The sequence below is a fragment of the Armigeres subalbatus genome, chromosome 2 (genome assembly GCF_024139115.2).
Source record: "Armigeres subalbatus isolate Guangzhou_Male chromosome 2, GZ_Asu_2, whole genome shotgun sequence".
Taxonomy (NCBI): domain Eukaryota; kingdom Metazoa; phylum Arthropoda; class Insecta; order Diptera; family Culicidae; genus Armigeres; species Armigeres subalbatus.
Genome location: NC_085140.1, coordinates 130,824,665 through 130,838,938, shown reverse-complemented (window position 1 = coordinate 130,838,938; position 14,274 = coordinate 130,824,665). Strand labels below are relative to the sequence as shown.

General features: G+C 42.2%; 2 protein-coding genes across 3 annotated transcripts in view; one reads left to right on the top strand and one right to left on the bottom strand.

The window, feature by feature from the left end:
* LOC134210848 (uncharacterized) overlaps positions 1-14,274 on the top strand; it is a 331,227-nt gene that overhangs the window by 132,391 nt on the left and 184,562 nt on the right. The window lies entirely within an intron of this gene.
* LOC134209245 (uncharacterized) overlaps positions 1-14,274 on the bottom strand; it is an 82,767-nt gene that overhangs the window by 22,449 nt on the left and 46,044 nt on the right. The gene's annotated exons all lie outside the window — the stretch shown is intronic.

Here is a 14,274-nt window from a genome sequence, read left to right as displayed (position 1 = left end):
ACGCGCTCTTTACTTGTTTTTCATGGCAGTTACAATTTAAAATCGATTGCGGCTAGGTATTTCAATGTTTTCTGATGATAATTTGAAATAAAATACGATTGTTATATATTCCGGACTCCAATAATGACTGCGGCTAGTTAATTCTATTTTTTCTGATGCTAAAGGTAGCCTCACTCCTCGGGAAAATTTTCCGCTGATCTCAATAATTAAAAGGAAATAGTTAGGCGCAATTGACTTAAAATCGTAGGTGTCCTAGAAAAAAATATTTTTAGAGACAAATGGGTTTTGCCCCATGCAGGCCACTTGCAGTCATGATCCAAGGCCGGAGTATGTAACAACCGTATTTTCTTTTAAGTTAGCATTAGAAAACAGAAATATCTAGCCGTAATTGATTTTAAATCGTGACTGTCATACGAAAATGGATTTTTTTTTTTGGAAAATGGGACAGAATAGCCATTTTTAGTCACGATCTAAGGCTGGAATATATATCATACTAAATTTGAATCCAGGGATGTCCTACACAGTTGGCAAAAAATCTGCTCTACAATTTTAAACAATCAAATAAAATACATTTAGTGAGTTAAATAAATAGATGTATATTTGTGCTTCCGAAATATCACTTCAATCTGACAAAATGGTGCACGAAAAAAACACGCGGGCGCGGGCACAGTAAATAGAACGGCGTGTATTATATGTTCCGTGGTGGAACTCAAAATTGGAAAAACTGCGGAAGACTTCTCGTAAACTTTTTAATAAAGCAAAAAGAACCTCGAATTGGACTCCGTATAGGAGTGCACTTACTGAGTGTAATAACGAAATAAGAAAATCCAAAAGATGATCTTGGGTTCAAACGAGTGCAATACTCCAGAAGTCGCAAGACATCAGAGGGCACTTGCAAAAGATCATAATAATGAACTAGGGAATCTGAAAAAAAAAGTGGATGGATTTTCCACACAAACTTCTGGTGAAACATTAAAGTTGATTATGGAAACCCATTTTCCTGGATCGATTATGTGTATAGACCCAACAACAAGTGGTTCGGTTGAAAGTCAAAGATGTTCAGCAAGACCAACTAAAATGTCTGATGATTCAAAAAATGTTACACAAGCCTTGGCTGACGATATCTTTACAAAAGCCAGGGTAGAGAATGCAGTGAGATCTTTTGAGCCTTATAAATCTGCAGGACCGGACGGAATAATTCCAGCAATGTTTCAAAACGGCGAAGCAGTGCTGATTCCGCCGTTAATTGAGATTTTTAAGGCAAGTCTAAGACTCAATTATATTCCATCTTCATGGAGGCAAGTCAAAGTTATCTTTATACCAAAAGTAGGAAAGCGAGATAAGACGCATCCTAAATCGTTCAGGCCCATTAGGTGCCCGCCAGAGTAAACGCGACGTGCGATGCGACGCGACGCAACAGTGCAATTTGACAGCCTGTTGATAATGATTGTTATTCTTTTACGTGAGTCGCGTCGCGTCGCAACGCTCGTCGCGTTTACTCTGGCTTCACCCTTAGTCATTCATCAGTTCTGTTGAAAACTATGGGAAAGGTGTTGAGTGATTACACTACCCGCCAAAAGTATGGAAGCGCAAAAATAAGTATTGCAACACCTGTTTTGAATATTGCAACACTCCGAAAAGTTTAGCATCACTCCGGAACTAACATATTCGTGAAGATTTATCGTCGGATCCTTTACATTTAGAATGGTGGAACCTTCTACAAAATTTATCACGGCGATAAGTGCATTGCGAAAGAGGACAATAGCTATTTGGAGTGCCCTGGCCACCAGGTAGACCGCGGATTATCCGGATTCTGAACCACGTGTGAAGTCACCGCTCAATACATCTATTCATTCTAGCGACATACCAAATGTTCATCATCTTTCGTAATCGCAATATGACAGAAAAATCAATGCTGATTGACGCTTGCTTGACCCTTGGCGTCCTCCCAGGTGTCCTCCGGGAGTTTCGGAACATCCGGTAAGTGGTTAAATTTTGAAATTCGTCACAGAAAGCTGGGACTTTTCAAAGCCGATTGTGGCAGAATTATCAGAGCAAAATCAATGCAAGCATCACTCATTGACCCCAGATGGCCTCCCAGTGGTCCTCCGCAAATTCCGGAACATCCGATGAAGTGTTCAATTTTTAAAACTCGCTCCAGGAAGCTGCGACTTTTTCTAAACGGTTTGAGGGAGCATTGCCAGAGAAAAATCAATGCAAGCATCACTAATTGATCCCAAGTGGCCTCGTATTGTTCCTCCGGAAGATCCGGGACATCCGGTGAAGTGGCCAATTCTTGAATCTCGTCCTAAAAAGCTGCGACTTTTTCTAAGCCGATTGTGGTAAAATTGTAGGAATTCCTCCGGAAGTCCTTCTAGGAATTCTCGCGGAAGACTTTCCAGGAATTCCTTCGGAAGACTTTCCAGGAATTCCTTCGGAAGACCTCCCAGGAATTCCAGGAATTCATTCGGAAGTTCCTCCAGGAATTCCTTCGGAAGTTCCCCCAGGAATTCCTTCGGAAGTTCCTCCAGGAATTCCTTCGGAAGTTCCTCCAGGAATTACTTCAGCAGTTTCTTCAGGAATTCCTTCGAATGTTCCTCCAGATTTTCCTTCGGATATTCCTCCAGAAATTCCTTCAGAGGTTCCTCCAGGAATTCCTTAGGAGGATTCCTCCGAGATTTCCTTCGGAGGTTCCTCCAGGAATTCCTGCGGAAGTTCTTCCAGGAATTCCTTCGGAAGCTCCTCCAGGAATCCCTTCGGAAGTTCCTTCTGGAATTCCTTCGGAAGTTCCTCCAGGAATTCCTTCGGAAGTTCCTCCAGGAATTCCTTCTGAAGTTCCTCCAGGAATTCCTTCGGAAGTTCCTCCAGGAATTCCTTCGGAAGTTCCTCCAGGAATTCCTTCGGAAGCTCCTCCAGGAATTCCTTCGGAAGTTCCTCCAAGAATTCCTTCGGAAGCTCCTTCAGAAATTCATTCGGAAGTTCCTCCAGAAATTCTTTCCAGGAATTTTCCGGAAGATCCTTCACCTTCCAGAACTGCTTCCGAAAGTTTCTCCAGGAATTCCTCAAGAAGTTCCTCTAGGAGTTTCTCAAGAAGTTCCTCTAGGAATTCCTCCAGAAGTCCCTCCGAATTCCTCGGAAAATTCCTTAGAAGTTCCTCCATGAACTACTCAAGAATTTCTTCCAGGAATACCTCCGGGAGCTTTTCAGGAAGTGTACCGGAAGTTTCTCCAAGAATTCCTCCAAATGTTTTTCCGTCCGTTGTTCCCAGAAATCCCCTTGAATTTTTTTGCAGGAATTCCTCCGGAAATTCCACTGGAGTCCGAAAATTCCACTAGGACCTACTCCAGAAATCCCCCAAAATCTCTACATGAATTACTTTGAGAACTATACAGAAATTTCCTCTGAATTCGTTTCTAAATACACATGGAATTCTTTTAAGCCCACCTATCTCCGATCTCCGATATTTTTTCCTGAAATTTCGCATTCCGCATTCGGCCAGAAAACCGTTTGGAAATTTTTAAGAAGTTCTTTCAAGAATTCCCCAGAAATCCCCGTTCACGATTTATTTTCAGGAAATACTCTTGCAATATTATAAAGAAGTTAACCTGAAAATACTCCCAGAAATGCTCCCACTTTTTCTTCCACAAGGAGGGGCTTGTATTCCACAAGGAATTGTGCCAAAAAATGACCAGGAATTTCTGTGGAAATTACGTGGAGGATTGTTCCAGATATCCCTTTATAGATTCGTTTCGAAATTCCCCCAAAAATTTCTCAAGGTATTCTCAAGAAAAATCCAGGAATAGCTCCGGGAAATTCCCCTTCCAGAAAGATTTTACGATAGAATTTTTATGCGAATATCTGAAGGAGTTCCTAAAAGAATTCATAACGAAGGATTTTTTAACAACGTTCTTAAGAAATTCTCGAAGACAATCCTGATTTGAATCTGAAGAAATTTTTACAAAATTGTTTGAAATAATTTTGGGTGATTCCGATTTATAAACTATATCGGAAATGAGATTATATTCTGCATCATTAGAAGTGGAAAAATGTCATATGAACATGGTGGAAAATATGTATTTCTGACAGGAGTTAGACGAAACTGGAAAACTGAACTTGACTTTACTGTTAATGCTCTTTTGGAAAAAGTTCGAAATCCATAATCCTACTGCCTACAATAGCCATCGGCGTTGTAAAAATATTTGGACGTGGTAAATTTTCATACAATTCATTTTGATGGTGGCGGCGCACAGGTCTATTCCTGAGGACCACTCAGTGAAATTTTGCTTTCATATTGCTACATCTAACTTACGAGGGAGGATTACTAAGACGAATTTAAAAAAATGGACCACTTCACCGAATGTTCCAGAACTTCTAGAGGACCATCCGAGGAGAACGACTGGTTGTTATATTGAATTAGCTCTGACATTTTTACAACAAGCGATTTTCAGAATGTTGCAGCTTTCTTAGTTGAATTACAGAAATTTACCACGTCTCCGGATATTCTAAAGCTCCCGGAAGATTACTAGGTGGCCACCAGGCGTCAATGGGAGATGCTCGCATTGATTTAACTCTGGCATTACTATTACAGTCAAACCTCTATAAGTTGATGTTCTATGACTCGATATCGACTCATGGAGGCAAAATATGCCATATTGAAAAAAATATTCTGGGTTACTGTGATGGTCCCTTCAAACAGATTTTCAATGATTCTCTATTCCACGTCTCGATATTTAAACGAGTCTTCATTATCGACTCATTGAGGTTTGCCTGTACAAACGGTATAGGAAAAATCGCAGTTTTCAGGGATGCATTATAAAACCATTAAATATGACCACTTTACTGGATTATCCACTGGTCAATGAGTGGTGCTTGCATTGATTTTGCTCTCACAATGCTACCACAGACGTTTTAGAAAAATCGCAGCTTGCTGGGACGTAATTTAAAAATTGACCACTTTACCGGATGTTCCGGATCTTCCGGAAGAACACTGGGAGACCACTTAAGGTCAATTAGTGATGCTTGCTCTGATTTTTCTCTGACAATGCTTCCACAAACCGTTTAGAAAAAATCGCAGCTTTCTGGGACGAATTTAAATAATTGGCCACTTTACCGGATGTTCCGGATGTTCCGCATCTTGGAAGGAATACTGGGAGACCACCTGGGGTCAATTAGTGATGCTTGGATTGATTTTTCTCTGACAATGCTTCCACCAACCGTTTAGAAAAAATCGCAGCGTTTTGGGACGAATTTAAATAATTGACCACTTTACCGAATATTCTGGATCTTCCGGAGGAATACTGGGAGACCACCTGGGTTCAATTAGTGATGCTTGCATTGATTTTTCTCTGAAAATGCTTCTAAAAACCGTTTAGAAAAACTCGCAGCTTTCTGGGACGAATTTAAATAATTGACCACTTTACCGGATGTTTCCGGATCTTCCGGAGGAATACTGGGAGACCACCTGGGATCAATTAGTTATGCTTTCATTGATTTTTCCCTGACAATGCTTTCACAAACCGTTTAGAAAAAATCGCAGCGTTTTGGGACGAATTTAAATAATTGACCACTTTACCGGATATTCTGGATCTTCCGGAGGAATACTGGGAGACCACCTGGGGTCAATTAGTGATGCTTTCATTGATTTTTCTCTCACAATGCCTCCGCAAACCGTTTAGAAAAAATCGCAGCTTTCTGGGACGAATATTAATAATTGACCACTTTACCGGATGTTCCGGAACTCCCGGAGAATCAGTGGGAGGCTACCACTAACTGGTCAAGCAAACGTCAGTCAGCATTGATTTTCCTGTCATATTGCGATTACGAAAGATGATGAAAACCGCATCTCGCTGGACTGGAATGAATGCATTTATTAAATTGTGACTTCACACGTGTTCCAGAATCCGGAGCATCCGGATGTCCACCCGATGGCCAAGGCACCCAGGGAGCTAAATTGACGTCCGGCCTAATGCACTTATCGTCGTGAACAATTTTGTTGAAGGTCCCATTATTCTAAATGGAAAAGATCCGATGGGAATATGGGAGTTCTGAAGTGATGCTAAACTTTTTTGGGGGTGTTGCAATATTCAAAGTAGGTGTTGCAATACTTATTTTTGCGCTTCCATACTTTTGGCGGGTAGTGTATATCAACTCAAATTACATGATTAAACATCCACTGTCTAAGTTCCAGTTTGCTTACCAGTCCGGTAAGTCAACAATTACGGCACTTCATACAGTGGTATCTAAAGTGGAAAAAGCGCTATCGGCAAAAGAAATAGCACTTTGTTCTTTCTTGGATATTGAAGGAGCTTTCGATAACGCTTCATATTCGTCAATGGATCGTGCCATGAAGAAAAGAAACTTCGACACGAATATTATCAAATGGATTCACAGCATGGGAAGTTCGTCTCTTATAGTATGGGCAACCAAAGGTTACTCTCAAGGAGGGGTCCTCTCACCACTAATGTGGTCCTTAGTTGTAGACGATCTTCTAGGAAGCTTGAAAGAAAAAGGTTTCGAGGTTGTAGGCTTTGCTGACGATATGGTCATCATAATGAGGGGGAAATTCGACAATATCATTTCTGAAAGAATGCAATGGGCTCTAAATTTTACCCAATCGTGGTGTATTCAGGAAGGCTTTAGCATTAATTCGTCAAAAATTGTAATTGTACCATTCACTAGGAAAAGGAAACTTGATCTAAAAGCTCTAAAGCTTGGAGGACTAGAAATTCAGCTTAGTGAACAGGTCACATACCTGGGAGTCATTCTGGATTCTAAACTGAACTGGAATGCTCATATTGAGTGTGCGATCGGAAAGGCAACTAGTGCCTTCTGGATATGCTTTAAAACATTTGGAAGAAAATGGGGCTTAAGACCAAAAATGATAAAGTGGATCTATACTTCCATTATTCGTCCAAAACTGACATATGCTGCTCTTGTCCGGTGGCCAAAAAACAAAAGAGGCTACTGCACAGAAGAAGCTGACAAAACTGCAAAGCTTAGTGTCCATTGCTATAACGGGAGCGATGCGTAGCACCTCTTCAAAATCTTTAGATGCAATTCTTAATCTGCTACCATTGTATGAATTCGTGCAGTTAGAAGCGGAAAAGAATATGCAAAAACTTAAACGATTGCAGTTATTCAAGTCAGGCGATTTAGTGGGCCACTTGAATATTTCACAAAATTTTCAATATGGGCCAGTGATGAATATGAATGGAGACTGGATGAAACCTGTGGAGAACTATGACATTCCTTACAACATATATGAACCATCACGTATGGTTTGGGATGTCGGAGGTCCCACTGTTCGAGACGGTTCCATAAAATTCTACACAGATGGCTCGAAAATAGGAACAAAAACGGGTGCAGGAATCTTCGGCCCTGGGATAGCGATCCCAGTGGCAATGGGAAACTATCTAACGGTGTTCCAAGCGGAGATTTTTGCTATAATGAAATGTGCTAATATCTGTGTAGAAAGAAAATATAGATATGCAAATATTTGTATTTTCACAGATAGTCAAGCGCACTCAAAGCGTTGAGTAGCTTTAAATGTACGTCAGAACTTGTCTGGGACTGCATTCTTTCTTTGCCAAAGGTGTGCCAAGAGAACTCCGTAAATCTGTACTGGGTAACAGGGCACTGTGGCATTGGAGGTAATGAAAAGGCAGACGAGCTTGCGAAACGAGGTTCAAATACAAAGTTTATTGGCCCAGAACCTTTCTGCGGTATATCATACTGTACCATAAAAATGGAATTAAAATCCTAGGAAGCACAAAGGTTGATGACCAATTGGTTGGTTGTCGAAAAGTGTGCTCAATCAAAGAGATTTATAATTCCCAATGTTAAAGTAACCGAAAAGCTCTTAGAGCTCAGCAAGAGAGCTCTTTGCACCTTCACTGGCCTAATAACCGGACACTACCCGAGCAGATATCACTTGAAAAATATTGGCCAGATTCAGAATGATATCTGTCGTTTCTGTAACATGGAACGTGAAACCTCGGAACATTTGCTTTGCAGTTGTGATGCATTGTACAAGGGTAGATCTAAATTTCTAAATAGTGGCTTTATGCAATTAGGAGATATTTGGACTGCAAATCCTGGAAAGGTAGTGGGTTTTATTAACTCAATTATACCGGACTGGGAAAATACGCGTCTTACGTTGTTTACTTGACAAATGGTGATCAACCTAGAAGATGCGAATAGTTAATAGTAATCAGGGGTATACCACAAAAGTTCAACTCAATGGACGCAGTTCTACGCCCCAAAAAAAAAATTATGCGCAGGTGTATTTGCTATGCGCGCGCCCGCGTGGCCCCGGCGTGCACGGAAGAAATAAACTACCCAATAGTGAGTTTAATTCACCCAACCTTGAACATCCGTACGGGAAGCCAAAATTGAGTAAGTAGGGTCGAAGTAGTTTGCCTTTACTCCCATGTTAAAAAAGTACCCAACGGAAAATTTATTTACCCAAATGTAAGTTTAATTCACTCAATTTCGACCTCAGGTAATAAAACTCAAAATTGGCTTCCCGTATTGAACTGGCGTCGTTGGATTCTTTGGCTCTTTTGTTTTTGACAACAAAAGAAAGAGTGGATGAAAGGGAAGAGAAAAAATAACTCAAAAGTAAGTTTAAAAATACTCAATTTTGGGTACTTTTTTTCTTCCGTGTGTATTATTTTGACAGATCCAAGTGACATTTAAAAAACTCAAATATCCATCTATTAGTTGCACTCACTGAATGAATTTTATTTGATTATTAAAAATTGTGGAAAATAAAAGAGCAGATTTTTTTGCCAACTATGTGTAATACATCTCGGTTGCACCAAGAATCATGGAAATAATTGGCCGCAATCGATTTTAAATTGAAGCTGTCATAGAAAAAAATATGATTTTAGGGGTAAATGAAACAAAACGGCTAGTTTCCATATTTTCCAGGGAATGAAATTAGCACCATTCGATTTGTCGTGGATTTTTCCTTTAATACCTTCACGGCGCTGCAAGTAATCGCAATAAATAGGTACCTTTTTGGGTCGGATTTTCCCCACTGTGCGATGCCAACATATGATGCCATTGGAACCACAATTCTCATTTTCTCGACAAATCATTTCTTATTTGATAGAAGCTGTCGCGATTTTTTTTCTTTGCACCTTCAAAAGAAAATATTCTAAATTTTGCGAAAAATTTAAAGGCTCGGAGGCTCGGAAGCCTCCTTCCAAGAGGCTCGGAAGCCTCCTTCCAAGAGGCTTGGAAGCCTCCTTCCAAGAGGCTTGGAAGCCTCCTTCCAAGAGGCTTGGAAGCCTCCTTCCAAGAGGCTCGGAAGCCTCCTTCCAAGAGGCTCGGAAGCCTCCTTCCAAGAGGCTCGGAAGCCTCCTTCCAAGAGGCTCGGAAGCCTCCTTCCAAGAGGCTGGGAAGCCTCCTTCCAAGAGGCTCGGAAGCCTCCTTCCAAGAGGCTCGGAAGCCTCCTTCCAAGAGGCTCGGAAGCCTCCTTCCAAGAGGCTCGGAAGCCTCCTTCCAAGAGGCTCAGGCCTCCTTCCAAGAGGCTCAGGAAGCCTCCTTCCAAGAGGCCTGGAAGCCTCCTTCCAAGAGGCTCAGAGCCTCCTTCCAAGAGGCTCGGAAGCCTCCTTCAAGAGGCTCAGAGCCTCCTTCCAAGAGGCTCGGAAGCCTCCTTCCAAGAGGCTCGGAAGCCTCCTTCCAAGAGGCTCGGAAGCCTCCTTCCAAGAGGCTCAGGCCTCCTTCCAAGAGGCTCGGAAGCCTCCTTCCAAGAGGCTCGGAAGCCTCCTTCCAAGAGGCTCGGAAGCCTCCTTCCAAGAGGCTCGGAAGCCTCCTTCCAAGAGGCTCAGAAGCCTCCTTCCAAGAGGCTCAGAAGCCTCCTTCCAAGAGGCTCGGAAGCCTCCTTCCAAGAGGCTCGGAAGCCTCCTTCCAAGAGGCTCAGGCCTCCTTCCAAGAGGCTCGGGAAAGCCTCCTTCCAAGAGGCTCAGGCCTCCTTCCAAGAGGCTCAGAAGCCTCCTTCCAAGAGGCTCAGAGCCTCCTTCCAAGAGGCTCGGAAGCCTCCTTCCAAGAGGCTCAGAAGCCTCCTTCCAAGAGGCTCAAGCCTCCTTCCAAGAGGCTCAGGAAGCCTCCTTCCAAGAGGGCTCAAGCCTCCTTCCAAGAGGCTCAGGAAGCCTCCCTTCCAAGAGGCTCAGGAAGCCTCCTTCCAAGAGGCTCAGAAGCCTCCTTCCAAGAGGCTCGGAAGCCTCCTTCCAAGAGGCTCAGGAAGCCTCCTTCCAAGAGGCTCAGAAGCCTCCTTCCAAGAGGCTCAGAGCCTCCTTCCAAGAGGCTCGGAAGCCTCCTTCCAAGAGGCTCAGAAGCCTCCTTCCAAGAGGCCTGGAAGCCCCTCCTTCCAAGAGGCTGGAGAGCCTCCTTCCAAGAGGCTCAAGCCTCCTTCCAAGAGGCTCAGAAGCCTCCTTCCAAGATGCTCGGAAGCCTCCTTCCAAGAGGCTCGGAAGCCTCCTTCCAAGAGGCTGGAAGCCTCCTTCCAAGAGGCCTGGAAGCCTCCTTCCAAGAGGCTCAGAAGCCTCCTTCCAAGAGGCTCAAGCCTCCTTCCAAGAGGCTCGGAAGCCTCCTTCCAAGAGGCTCAGCCTCCTTCCAAGAGGCTCAGAAGCCTCCTTCCAAGAGGCTCAAAGCCTCATTCCAAGAGGCTCAGGCCTCCTTCCAAGAGGCTCAGAGCCTCCTTCCAAGAGGCTCAGAAGCCTCCTTCCAAGAGGGCTCGGAAGCCTCCTTCCAAGAGGCTCAGAAGCCTCCTTCCAAGAGGCTCAGGAAGCCTCCTTCCAAGAGGCCTGGAAGCCTCCTTCCAAGAGCTCGGAAGCCTCCTTCCAAGAGGCTCAGGAAGCCTCCTTCCAAGAGGCTCAGAAGCCTCCTTCCAAGAGGCTCAGAAGCCTCCTTCCAAGAGGCCTGGAAGCCTCCTTCCAAGAGGCTCAGGAAGCCTTCTTCCAAGAGGCTCAGAAGCCTCCTTCCAAGAGGCTCAGAAGCTTCCTTTCAAGAGGCCCAGAAGCCTCCTTCCAAGAGGCTCGGAAGCCTCCTTCCAAGAGGCTCGGAAGCCTCCTTCCAAGAGGCTCGGAAGCCTCCTTCCAAGAGGCTCGGAAGCCTCCTTTCAAGAGGCTCGGAAGCCTCCTTTCAAGAGGCTCGGAAGCCTCCTTTCAAGAGGCTCGGAAGCCTCCTTTCAAGAGGCTCGGAAGCCTCCTTCCAAGAGGCTCGGAAGCCTCCTTCCAAGAGGCTCGGAAGCCTCCTTCCAAGAGGCTCGGAAGCCTCCTTCCAAGAGGCTCGGAAGCCTCCTTCCAAGAGGCTCGGAAGCCTCCTTCCAAGAGGCTCGGAAGCCTCCTTCCAAGAGGCTCGGAAGCCTCCTTTCATGCAGTAACATGCCAGACATTCAAGGATTTTTCTAATACAAAATAAACACAGACACAGTAATATTTGCACCTAAACCTATATTGTAGCTTACATTATTTTTTTTATAAAGAGGGAAGGGGTTCTACAGTTGACTCTCTACATCTCGATGTTCTACATCTCGATATCTCTCCCTATGTCGATGGTTTCCTCAGTCCGTTCAATTTACTTACACACATTTGGGCTTTCTACATCTCGATAACCTCCCTATCTCGATATCTCCCTATCTCGATATCTCTCTATCTCGATGTGTTCTGATCATACTTTGTTCAGGATTCACTCTCCTTACGTCGATATGTTCAAATTTTTAGGCTACTAGACCATCTTTGGACAAAAACAAATACATCAACAACATGAAACGACATTTCTTTTGTTGTCGTTTTTCATAGCAACGAGCTTTTTTGGATCTAGTACCCATTTTAATTTTCCTTCCATTTACTCGATCTCTCCCAATCTCGATGGTCCCTTCAATATCGAGATGTGGAGAGGCGACTGTATATAGTGGCTGGTTCGTTGCGGCCGTTCTGGATCCGATGGGACCCTTGGTTGAGCATGCATGCATTGGTAGAGGAATCAGGTGAAAACGGATTACCTTGATGTAAGAAGCTGACGGTAGAAATCTTTGTGTCGGTGCATGAAAACTGTCTCGACGTTCCCGTGCTCTCTCACGGGGCGGTAACGCATCGAATGGGCAAGCGGGGCAAGCCCACGGGCCTTACTATACACGCACCTCCATTGCCGCAAATTTGTAGACTTTTTTTTTTTCAAATGACAGTTTTTCTAGTGTTTGTTTTAAATAGTGTTTTACAATTGAAATATATTTTTATTGAGTACAATGTACAGTACAATGCATATTTTTTTCAGGTGTAAATTCAACTGTGTCATAAAAATACTTTTTTTTTAAAGAAATCTTAGCATGCTATTATTTTAATTTGTTGGTAACAAAATTTCAGTCATTTCAGACCTTCTGGCAAAAAATCAGCCCAATCAAATCGCTAAGAATCGAAATATTGACCTCCCAACATGGCCATTTTGTATGCAAACCGAATATTTTAAAAGTCGATTTTTGACAGCACTCCAAAAAAATCGATTGTGTATCAATAACAACAATAATTTAAGGACTGTCATACATCAGTAAAGTTAAATACTATATTTTTAGAGAGTCTGTGTGGAAATCGCGTATGTTTATTTATTTTTGGCTGTGATACATTGGAAATTAGAAAAGGGGATCATGTCTCCCCAGTCTCCCCTATTGAAACTCGATTGCTCTTAGATAGTATTATTAATAACGAACGCTTACGTACTTAAGCAATGCTATAATATGACAATTCCTAGAACGAAAGCTACGTATTTCTTTGGAATTTCCCTCATCTGAAGAGGAATGGAATAGTGACTCAATTATTGATATTGTTTCATGATACACGGTCAGGAATAACGAAGACGAAGAATTAATTATCACTCTAGGTTCATTCAAGTACATTGCACAAATGAATAGTTGCGGTACGATTTTTTTTTATTGATGCGTGATAATGATATTGATGAGCTTTTATAAAGTTGCCAATATTATGAATATTAGGAAAATTGCATTCTCATGGAAATGTATTCAATGGCCTATAAAAAGGAATTCGTTGTCTTCCCATATATGCGATTATTCAGTGCTTTGCTGAGCTTTTTGTGCCTTTCTTGTGCAACAGACCTGTTCACTATTTTTGAAAGTATTCCAGTTAGAAAGCGTCACCCTCCCCCATTTCCATGAGCAGCCTGATTTAGGAATGCTTTAATATTACTCCACATAATAGAAGCACTGGTCGTTTATAAAGCTAAATCAAATATCACACCCCTCAATTGCTTTCGGTTGGTGTTTGCAGTTATCTAAATCATTTTACAATCTCAATGATAGATGGTTGTTTGAAGTAAGTTAGTTGCTCGAATGATACAATAACTAGGAAGGGGGTGTAAATTACCTAAATCTCGATGAAGTTGTAGATTAACGACCGCGACAGATCATTGACAACATGACACACATCAATTACAAAGTGGTAGATAATAGTCTAAAGAAAATATAAACGACTTATGCTTCTATTATTTATGTTAAGTAAAGTTCAATTGCGCTTCTGATTTACTTTGATCAGAAAATTTGTTTTAAATATGAAATGAACTCAAAGTGATTTAAATAAATAAAAACAAGTAATATACATCAGAAATTCTTATAGATCCCAAAGTCTGTTCGTGACTTGAGTTTCGATTTTCTGGAAAAAATTACATTACTATTATGTGGTTCACGTTGATAGAACAACAGAACTATATAGAATATTTGAAAACAAAATTAATTTATTGGATTTTTTCGATGACAATTATACTATTCAAAGCGAAAGGGAGTAGATGAAAGTAATTGAAGATACAGATTTGATTAACACCGCAAGCGAGCGGCAAGTGTGAAATGAATAGAAACTGAAGATTAGCGGAGGGCCATATGAGAGAACAAGCATTGTTGAAATCTCTGTTATTCTGCCTAACGTCCACCCAGGAACAGCTTGGACAGTAGTGACGTGGTGATCACCAAGACAGACAAAATAACAGCAATTTCAACCCGCTAATATGCTGTTCGGCAAACGTAAACAGTTCTATTGATTCGTGTCATATTTTCAGAGATTTATACAAAAGCACACTAAATCTTTTCACGCATATCTCTCGCAAGCCCATACTTCGCCATAATTGAATCTTATTCGAACTGTATAAATTTTTCGCCAAATGGATTCTATAATTAGGATAGTTTCGATCACCGCTCGCTTGCGGTGTCAATCGAATCTGTATCTTAATTAGTTTCATCTACTCCCTTTCGCTTTGAGTAGTATA